The sequence below is a fragment of the Cuculus canorus genome, chromosome 1 (genome assembly GCF_017976375.1).
Source record: "Cuculus canorus isolate bCucCan1 chromosome 1, bCucCan1.pri, whole genome shotgun sequence".
Classification (NCBI taxonomy): domain Eukaryota; kingdom Metazoa; phylum Chordata; class Aves; order Cuculiformes; family Cuculidae; genus Cuculus; species Cuculus canorus.
In genome coordinates, this window is record NC_071401.1 from 178,922,955 (window position 1) to 178,933,832 (window position 10,878).

General features: G+C 35.4%; 1 long non-coding RNA gene across 1 annotated transcript; it reads right to left on the reverse strand.

Moving 5' to 3' along the window:
* Window positions 1-292: 292 nt before the first annotated feature.
* LOC128854116 (uncharacterized) lies at window positions 293-9,025 on the reverse strand. The gene is made up of 3 exons (XR_008453017.1): window positions 8,058-9,025; window positions 5,010-5,084; window positions 293-2,205 (listed from the first exon to the last, which is right to left on the reverse strand). It is a non-coding gene; the product is annotated as an uncharacterized LOC128854116 (long non-coding RNA).
* Window positions 9,026-10,878: the final 1,853 nt, after the last annotated feature.

Sequence of the window (10,878 nt, forward strand, 5' to 3'; positions counted from 1 at the left end):
TGTATCAGTTGGGCTCCAAAGGAAAAAAAATCTACAATTTTTATACAAATATTTTATTTTTGTAACACCAGTATAGTTGTCAAGTCAGATGTGGAGAAGTTAGGAAATAACAGATGTGAAACTAGAATTTTTGATCATATGTGGAAAATCACTGTCAAATTACACACACACAAGGTGTTGAATTAATTTTAAACACTTCGATTTTAGGAAATATGAAACATTTTCTGCTATAATTTTTAGATAAGATATTACATGCATATTGACTTTTATTTTTATTTCTAGAATCTTAAAATATTTACTCATTACTTAACAGGAAATTTTACTTATTAAAAGCTCCTTACTATGGAATATAATCGCAAGATTTAATATTGAGAGTGAAGTTTATTGGCACTATTTTGTGCATCACCATTCCTCCTTGATTTTAGTTCAATTTCATATTGCATAATTCAGCTGTACTTCAAGTATTGATACATAATAGTCTTTTTCAGTTTCCATTATTCTGAGGTTTCAATAGCAAGCGTGTAGCCACCTGTACCTGAAGCTCGAGTAACACTATTTCTTTAATGTTTATTGAAGATATCAGATTGAGAACAGTAAATAGAATTTTCTTCTCGATGATATTTGTAAATAAATTTAATGATAGTGGCCTATTGGCCTAAATAACCTTGTAACATGCATCACTGACTTGAAGTTTCTTTGGAGAAACACATTTTTCATCTAGAAATGTTGAATGCTCTTTTATGTGTTATTATTAACTTTTTCTTAGAGGATTAACTCCTCCAACAGATCACAGTCAATTATATGAAGAGAGCAAAATAAGCCTTAAACCTGCTCTTCCGTCTCTGTTGACCAAAACCAGTGCATCATTGATGTTTTGTGGTACAGCAGATAAGGGTTAGTAGTGGGTGATAATATAGGTTCAGCTCAACCAAGATAATGTAACATGCTATGATGGGATTTTGTCATGAAAATGTCTTTAAAGGTTCTTTCCAAGACCGTTTAGAAACACTTTGCATTTCCGAGACCAGATAGTAAGGTATTAGTTTGATTTCTATATGTACATACAGAGAAAATGCATATTAGTTAAATATATGTTTATACAAAAAGTGGCGGTTTCCAGCATCTGTTCCAGGGACTGAAATGTGTTGTCAGATCTTCATGCCAGCTAAAAAAACAGATATTGAATCTACTTAGTGACCCTGGTCAAACCATTGAATAAGAACTTTTCTCTCAATATTTTATGATTAATTTCTTATAAATATATTGAAACCCCAATATTTTGAAATAAGAAATTTGCAAACTAAAAATTGATTCAACATGCTATTCACAATGAAAACATCTTTTCAATGCTCTGTGGTTTTGTTGGTTGTATATTACTAGCTGCCAGAAAGTATTTTATAGATAAGTCGGGCTAATTCAGAATGAGATTGGTGTATTGGTGCCCTGAATATTCTTCTACTCCATTACAGCAACAAGAGAAAGGAGGCAAAATTAATAATTTTCATAATCGGTTTTCTATTATGATAGTCATACAAAATTTGCCTAGTTTCTTTCTGAAATTTAACAGCATATCTTACATTAACTGAATTAAAAGCACAATCATTAGATAATCATTAATTTTTCTGCTTTTTGAAACAAGAGATCTAGCATCCAACCCATGCAACTACTTGCATTCCCCTACTTTCTTGATCTTTCAGCTATTTTTGTATACATGCTTAGGCATATTTTCATCTCTTTTACAAAGTTCTGTCACCCTTCAGATGGCTACTGAAGTGTCACAAACAGTCAGTGCTAGGGGTTAGCAACTCCAAGACCAAAAAATTCTATCTGTAACATTTACACAGTTGTATTTCTTTTATTTTCTTCTATTACTTTTCTGAAACCAAGGGCAATTTCTTTTATTTCCTTCCTTGCGTCTTTTCATCTTACTGCAACAATGACTTTCTTTCTTCACTATTACAGCTTTAATTGATCAGACCATGGTAAATCTAATCTAATTGAATAGTGAGTCTCAATCTTGATCTCAGGAATATTTTGTTAGCAGTAGACCTTGCATTATTTTGCCTAATTTGTTGATGTTTACATTCTTCCTCTAGTACATAAGTTGTTTTCAATTCATCCTCCTGGAAGCAGCTTCTGAATCCTTTCATCCAGTAAGACGCTGAAATAAATGAAGAGTCTGCTTTCTGAAAATCACAGGCAGCACTGAGAAAAAGTGGAAGATAAATAAACTAAATGGTAATATCTGTCAGCCATGAAGGACAAAACAGAACTTGTCAAATGACATATTTCACATCATGATCCTCGTCATATCCATCTGTCACGTGTTCCTCAAGAATTAGCTTTGAAACATTCAGACATTAACAATTCAATGTAACCTTTAATGATATGCAATGAAATTGCCTGAAACTATTTCACAGATAATAAACTTTGGGCCGATAGCTTCTCTTCCAACAACTTGTGCCTTCAAAAGACATTGTATAAAGAATATATTTGGCCTATTCTGGTTTTCTTCTCCTGGAGATGACTCCTATCATCTTGCTACAATTCAGTGAATCACACTAAGACACCTACAGACTTTGTAGCAACAGCACTTATAATGAGAATAAGAGAATATTTTACAGTGATAAAAAATGACAGAGCAATTACAGTGAGCCTTAACTGTTATAGGTAAATTACACAAAAAAATATTAGTTCTAAACTAACAATTGTTATCATTTTGTCCTTTTATTATCCCGTGTCTGCTAAAGTGGAATTCTTCAGATAACACCTCCTAACTTTCATAGACATATATAATCTAAAATATAACAGCAGTAGTAGCAATTATCATATAAATGCAAATCTAGTATTAATTTAAGATGTTAAATTTGTTACTTATACAATGTTTCAGTATTAAAAAGAGAGATTCAGAAACTTTCTATGATATAACAAATTAAGAGAACAAAAATTGTTTTATTGATGATGTAGTAATAAATTAATCTTAGAAAGTATTTCATAAGTCACAAAGTCCACACTCTAAAAATGAAAAACTTTTCTTTACAGGAAATAAAGTATTTTTTAGCTTTTTAAGTTAAATTACTTAAGTTCTGGAAATAATTCCTTAATTCCCATAGAAACAGTTCCAAAACATAGATGCCTGATCAAACAGCAAGGTAACTTGCATTCAGGAATGCAATTGGTAGCAGTAGAAGTTGCAGGGGAATGAAGGAACCTGGAATACCAAGGAATGAAGAATGAACATTTTCTTACTGCCAGCTGAACTTTCCTGAATCAAGTAAAGTTCAACTGGCAGTAGGAAAATGTTCATTCGTTCATTGGTATTTTGGCTCAGATCAAAAAGTGCACCGTTAAGTACCTAAATTACAGTATCACAGAATCACAGAACAGTACAAACTGGAAGAGGCCTCTGGACACGTTGGCGTCCAACTCCCTTGCTCAGAGTAGGGTCAGCTAGAGCAGGTTGCCCATATCTGTGCTCTGTTGGGTTTTGGATATCCCCAGAGATGCAATCTCCACAACCTTTCTGGGCTCCCAGTGTTTGGTAGGGTTACTACGTTCATATGAAATTTCTGCTTTTCAGTTTGTGTCCATTGCCTCTTATTCTGTCAGTGGGCATCACTGAGAAGAGTCTGATTCCCTCTTCTTCATTTTCTCCAATCAGGGATTTATAAACATTTTTGAGATGTGCACCCCCACTGCCACCTCCTTGCTGATGGATTCAGCTTTGGCCAGCAGTGGGTCCATCTTGGAAACCGCTGGCATTGGCTCAACTCTTTAGTCAAGTGCCTATGTAGCAGTGGGTGCCTGCTTGTATATTGAATATCTTAGAACACTCTGGTTAACAAAATTATAATTTTTGTAGAATGGGTCATCTATTTAACCTTTTCTACACGTTTCTCCAGTGCCCTTGTAGGAACAGAAATTCAGCTTTTAACATAAAGTAAGCTACAAATGCATCTGATCTCACACAAGTAATAGAATTTTGATAGCACCAGCAAAGAAACTTTGAATCAGGTGAGATGAGTCCTATGATACAAACTTGGGCATTGTTCATAAATGAATGCTTGCCCTCGGAGCAAATTACCTATTGATTGTCAAAGGGAAACAAACCATATCTGAAGATAAATGAGCCCCAGAGTTCTAGTCTTGCACGGAGCCTGTTCTTCCTCATCCCTTGCAGACTGCAGGATGTGATCTGTCATATTTATTACACACCTCAACAATAAAAATGTTTGTTATTAAAGCAAACCATAAAGCAGATGTATGAAGCCCAGAGAGAGAGCAAGCACATTTTATAGTATTACTTTGAACATATTCTCTGCAAATGAATCAAGTTGGAAAACTATTTGAATATTGTTTGTACTAGGTCTTTAAACCAGCAGCATGAAAATGCATCTTATTTGCATTTCAGTTGTAATAGCTTCAGTGTAATGCTGTTAACCTTGCTGTATTTCAGGATAACTAAATTAGAAGTTCATTTACATACATAATTAATTTTTTTTATATTTGAATACCAGCCTTGTCACATTTATATTAATGAAACAGCAAGCTAAGGAGCAGTGTAAGGACTTTGCCCACTGTATAGATTTTTTCAGAGCAAAATAATCACCCCATTAATACTGTGCATGTATCAGGGCCACACATATTTGTTTTGAAATTCAGCCCTGAATCTCAGTGTCCAAACTTTGAAGGAAATCATGTTTGAGTGGTAACTATGAAGTGTCAGGACGATTGCAAATACAAGTGCAGCTGCAAATATGTCTAGTTAAAATGTCTGAAGTTCTAATGTGTTTTTGCTTGTGATACATATCTTCTAGCTATACAGCTTAATAGAATATTTCTGAGTTTTACTTGCATGAGGTAAAGTGAAGAAATAAACTTCTGTCCTTGAGTTCAAAGTGAATGGATTTAGAATCTGAATATGGGAGTACAAGGACCAGCAGTATAAAACACTAGGGTTGGAACAACTTTTTCCCCAGAAAGAGACATGAAGTCCTCCAGCCATTTACCTGTGTCTGGTCCCGCAGATAAGGTAGAAACGTGGCCATAACAGATCCAACTAAGACCAGCTGTGCGGTGATGCACTGACAATAAAGAATTTACAGAGAAGTGAAGTAAATTAAATAGAATTGGTCACTTCTTGGATATAGACACAGCTTGTGAAAAGTGGTCAGGTGTGATTACCGGGCCACAAAAGAAACATTTAAATGAGACAAATAGAGAATTGACTGGTCATTTATAATCAGGACACATTCAACTATATCAAAATCCACCCAAATAAAAGCCCTCACAAAATTAGAGGCTAAATTACACGACCAAAGAAAACATAAAGCAGGAGATTTGATTAAAGCCATCTGCCTTATGTATGGAGACAGAAGCATAAAATGTACTTTGAGAGTTCACTCAGACTAGAAATTAACTGAGGCAGAGGGAGAAGAATTAATGCTTATATTTACAGTTCTTTCCAGCTAAAAAGAGCACTGTTTCTGCTTTTGTCATCTCTTGTGGTCTGAAGAATGCCTCTCAAACCTGGATTAGAGGATGTCTTTAACAAAATAAAAAAGTTTTGCTTTAGAGATTCCAAGTAATATTGAAGCTACAATCTTCACTTATAAGCTGTGTCAACATTAATTATCATCATCAAGAGGAATTTTTGTCTTCTTTAAAGTTGAATTTTCTAAAATCCCTTTCCAATTAGGGACTTCTATTGTTTTCTCGATAATGTCAAAAGCCTTCCTCTTTCCACCTCTGCATTTACCCAGTATTTAACCATCCATATTCTTTGATCCAGTCAACTTCTTCAACATATTTTCTCATAAATTACTGTATTAGATTATTAAGATATGTAGCCAAAGTCTTTCCTGCAGCTCTCTGGACCATTTTGAACTACTTTGAATTTTTGCTAATGGTTTGTTGAGGAGTGGATGCCATAAAAGTTCACAATATTCTACCAAAAGACTTACTGACACTGTGGAGTGGGATAATTTCACTTTTGTAGGATTTCCTGTGGCAGATTTTACTAAGCATTGAACTAAGATTACATAATGAGGTAATCATCTAGCAGACTCACTAAATCCTTCTTTTACTCACTCCTTTTCAAGGCTAAACATCCAGTTGTGTAATTATAGACTCTTTTATTTGCTCCCAGATACAACCTAGCAGGGCACTCTGTAACACAAAGAGAAGTAACCACTTCTTGAAGAACTTTAAACACTTTTTCACCTGTGTTGCATCTCATTATTTATTGAACTTGCAATCTGTTATCTATACATGCGACCATAATGATTTCAGTATCATTGTCTAGATTATTTCTAAACAATATTTACTGAATATAGTAAGGGGCACTTAACTGGAAATACTTATGAATAGCTCCCTTGTAACATCCACAGCTTTAGATCCTTCAATACGTCATTTTAAAGATATACTGCCTATACTCTCCTCATTTCAAATACTGTAAGTTAAATCAAGTGACATTTTGTGCTAGATAGATACTGTAGAGAAACCGAAATATTCTATCTGCAATTGTATCCTTTATTAACCACACCTATATTACTTAGAAAATACACAGGCTGAGACGAGTTGGGGTTGTTCAGCCTGGAAAAGAGAAGGCTCTGGGGACACCTTACAGTGGCCTCCCAGTACCTGTAGGGAACCTACAAGAAAGGCAAGAAGGCTTTCTTTAAAATGATATATAGTGATAGAGTGAGGGGGAATGGCTTTAAATTGGAAGGGGGAAGATTTGGATTCGATATTAGGAAGAAATTCATTATGAGAGTGGTGAGACACTGGAACAGGTTGCCCAGGGAAGTTGTGGCTGTCCCATCCCTGGAAGTGTTCAAGGCCAGGTTGGATGGGACCTTGAGCAGCCTGATCTAGTGAGAGGTGTCCCTGTCCATCGCAGGCGGTTTGGCACTAGGTGATATTTAAGACCCCTTGAAAACCAAACTATTCTATGATTCTATGAAGCAGGACAGAAGAGGAAGGGAATCAGTGCAGTGATCAACTTCATGGATTTGTCTTTTCAAAGTAGCTGTTGCCTTAAGAAGCATAACTGCATAGACTGCCCTTCCTGGTCCTTGTTTTCTTATTTCAAGCTCACATACATTTCTGATTCCTGTCTGCTTTCTAGAGAAAACTATGTGCTGTAATCCAGTTGATTTTCTCTTGTGGGAAAGGATACAGGGAATGACACGGAGAAAAGTATCTACAGGCATGTTACTTCAGAGCAGAGAGACAAAACATAAAGTGGAGTGCTCAGCTTCCAGAATTCTGTTGCTTACTCTGATAACTTCATGCATGAGAAAGCAATTAAAAAAATTTATTATATTTCAATCAATGAAACGAGCTGCAGTAGTCATCTGTGCACGCTCCTATCTTGTCCTATGTATTAAAGTATTAGCTTAGGCTAACCTCATCATGTTTCAAAAGTTATTAAAGTCTGAATATAACATGCACTACAGTTTATCAGGCCAAGAATGTATGCGTGATCAATGGACTAAGGACAATTCAGCCTTTGAATCATGTGACCAGGCATTTTTAAAAAATATTTTTAAACAGTAGTGGAACATCTCACTACTTCGGAACAACCTATTCTGTGGATGCTTCTACACTATACCTAATGTGAAGACTTCAGATTTGCTGTGAAGAGAAGATGTCATACACATTTTGCATCCATTATATCTTTTGTCTGTAACCTAAACTAAGGCTTCGAGAAATCCCCTCTGCTCTCAAGACAGTAAATATTTTGAGTCTGTTTGTTACAGACCCCAGGGCTCTTTCAAGAAGTAATCTCCACGCTATATTCCTGTTTCCCTGCTTGATGTCTTTTAAATGGCAAAAGAATAGCTGAAGGCTACATACAAACATTGTTACCTAAGGACTGGATGCATCACAAATTCTTGTTACCATCCAGGACTACCAGCAAGGTTTTTCCTGAGCCAGCCTTTGGGTGAACCAAGAAACAAACAAGGTAGATGGACAGCTGGCCTTGAGGCTACCCTGAGGGCTGCTCTACATAGTAACATAGACACAGCGTATGGGATTCTGCAGGTACTCACTGAAGTAGCGTGTACTTTCAGAGCTGATGCTTCAGACTCGGCACACCGCTTATGTCTTGCTAAACAGTTCACACTTTCAAAGTCTTGAGAAATTGTATACTAATATCCCCATTTGGCCATAAGCTGCAATGGAGATGTGAACATATTGGGTGCAAGGGGGATAGGCTTGATGTGTTTTGAAGAGAAAAAAAAAATTATGCAGTGACAACATTTGGGAGATCTTTTCACAGAGTGTAAGGCTGAATGAGAAAGGGTCTGATCTCCTTGTCCATCCTATGTATGCCTAGCATCATCTTTGATTTTGACTTGTACCTTTCTTGCATTCTTTTACTTCCTAACCATTAGAAAATCATCTTCGATTTATTGAAGCCCTAGATAGCACAACCAATGCCTCGATATTTTTTTACATATATAATTTCAAGAAGATATAGAAGTGAAGAAAATAATTATGGTAGATATCTCTGTCTAACAGAATCTTGTCTAGTCGGTCTTACTTGCCTGCAATACGTGTAGAAGAAAGGTATGTAATGCATTTAATGCCTTTTTTTTCTTCCTGGATATAATATTTCATGGACAGCACTATACAGCATTGTTTGTTGGATAGCGCTGGAGGACAAGTTTATCAACTCATTAAAACCTTGTCAATATAAACTGCAGTTAGTTAAAGAGAAGGCATTGTGTTGCACACCTTGTCATTCAGCTAAAGGTTTCTACCGATTTGTAATAATTAAAAATGCCACATTGCAGGTGTTTAATTAGTTAAATAGGAGTTCTTGGTGTTGTGAGTTCAGGCTTGGATAGTATTCTGGATACTTAAAATTCTCCTGGAGTTTGTCTCATCACAATTTGGATGGCATCAAGTTGCTGCTGGAAAGCAAGAAACAGTAACAATATTATGCAGTGGCATGGCATAGAGGATTTAAGCAATTAAAGAAAAGTTAAACCCACATACTTTAAATCAAACATTTTTTTTTGGCAAATCTCACAAGCATTTCCCATCAAGCCATAGGTGTGTATTAGGATACCCATATAATAATCCTGTTTAAACAAGACTATTGCTTAAAATCCTTGGCAGGTATATAATATTATAAATACATCTTCCGTTTGAATTCTGTGTTGGGGTTTATGAATTCATGAAGCAAAGAAATTAAATTCTCAAGGCCTATTAGGCCATATATGAACATAAGACATAAATGAAGAGATGGCTAGAAAGCATCAGACCACAACTTTTATATTTCTAACTTAATAGGAGAGAATATTACCTCCCCTTGCCTCACTTCACAATACCATATCTACACAAGATGTTTCACAGTTTTATTCCAAATAGCTACTGTTAATGACTGGTATCTTTCAATCTAAACATTGGATTCTGTTTGCTTTTGAGTTCTAATCTTTCTTGCCTGTGAAGAAAAATGAGTGTATGAAGGCACTTACTTCTATTTGTGAATGTCTTTTCTTCTTGCAGATCTGTTGCTACTGAATCTTGTTCCTAGTTACACTAACGAGACAGACATGGCAAGGGATTTTATATTTTTTTTCAATTTGTACTGAATTAAAACCTTTCATTTGACTTATATTAACTACTCAGTGGCCATGCTTGTTACAATATGCACCTATAAGAATATGGGTAAATTTAGAGGATACATATGACCTGTATTTGGGATACAAGTTGCACCATAGGCAAAAGACAGATCTTAACTAGCAACTTGCATGCAATAGTCTCATACAAGCTTGGCTGTGTTTTAGCGTACATGTTTATTCATTATTTACCTAAAATGATGTGAATAAACCAAATACATTTGCAGTAATGCTTATATATGTGAAGTTGTAACCCACAAAAATTGATAACCCCTTGTATCACTAGCATTTTCTAAGAGTAAATGATTTTTCATTCAATGTGAAATGTTTCAGTCAAAGTTTCACTCAAATTAAGTATTTGTGGAGTTTCAAGGTTTCAAAGTTTAAATTAATTTGTTTAAGTATCTTCTCACCTCCGTTCATTCATTTTTTATGGATATTCTGTCAGCTGAATACACTACTAGAAGCATTTGCTGAAGAAAACCAAGATCCCCGCAAATGTTAAGGAAAACTCATAGAATGTGATTTCAAAATAGATAATAGCAAATACACACCCAGTAATTTGCGCTCATTAAGTCGGAAAGAGGAACATGTAAAGCACAAGCTTTTTGTCCAACTAAAGCAGTTTGAACTTCAAAAATTCAGTAACTTGGTCATGTGTAATGATGGTATAGAATTATGTTTAAGTCACAGAATTGTTTTTCAAAAGCTATAGGCTTGATGCTTAATTCACTATATGCTCTAATTTAATCTGATTTTGTCCTCTTTCCACAGGCTCATCAAGTCACTTGATTCTTTCTTTACCACACCAGAAAAATGCTTGTTTCTTGTTTAATTAAAGCCGGGGTTGAAATTACTTCAGGCAGAATCTTCTTTTGCTGTTGTTGCAGAAGACTGAAATTTGACTGAGAGTTCTTTAGGACTTCAACTGACTTTCAGTATTTGTTTATATTGCTCTTCATAGTCTGGTGCCCTAAATTTGATAGCATGTGGAAAACAGAAGAGTCGATACATTTTCTTGGTTAAATTTTTATGTTTATGGTATGATAAGATGAAAACCTACACGCATTTTTTTTTTCAACTTGGAAATTTTGACTCACTCCTGAGGAACCGAACCAAAATGTCGCAGATTAGCACTGTGATAACATGTGGAACAAATTTCTCCTGCTCCTCACATGAGTGGCCCTGGTTTCTGAGGAAAGTTTCATTTCAACTGGAGTTATACTTTTCCAGTGGAAAAAAC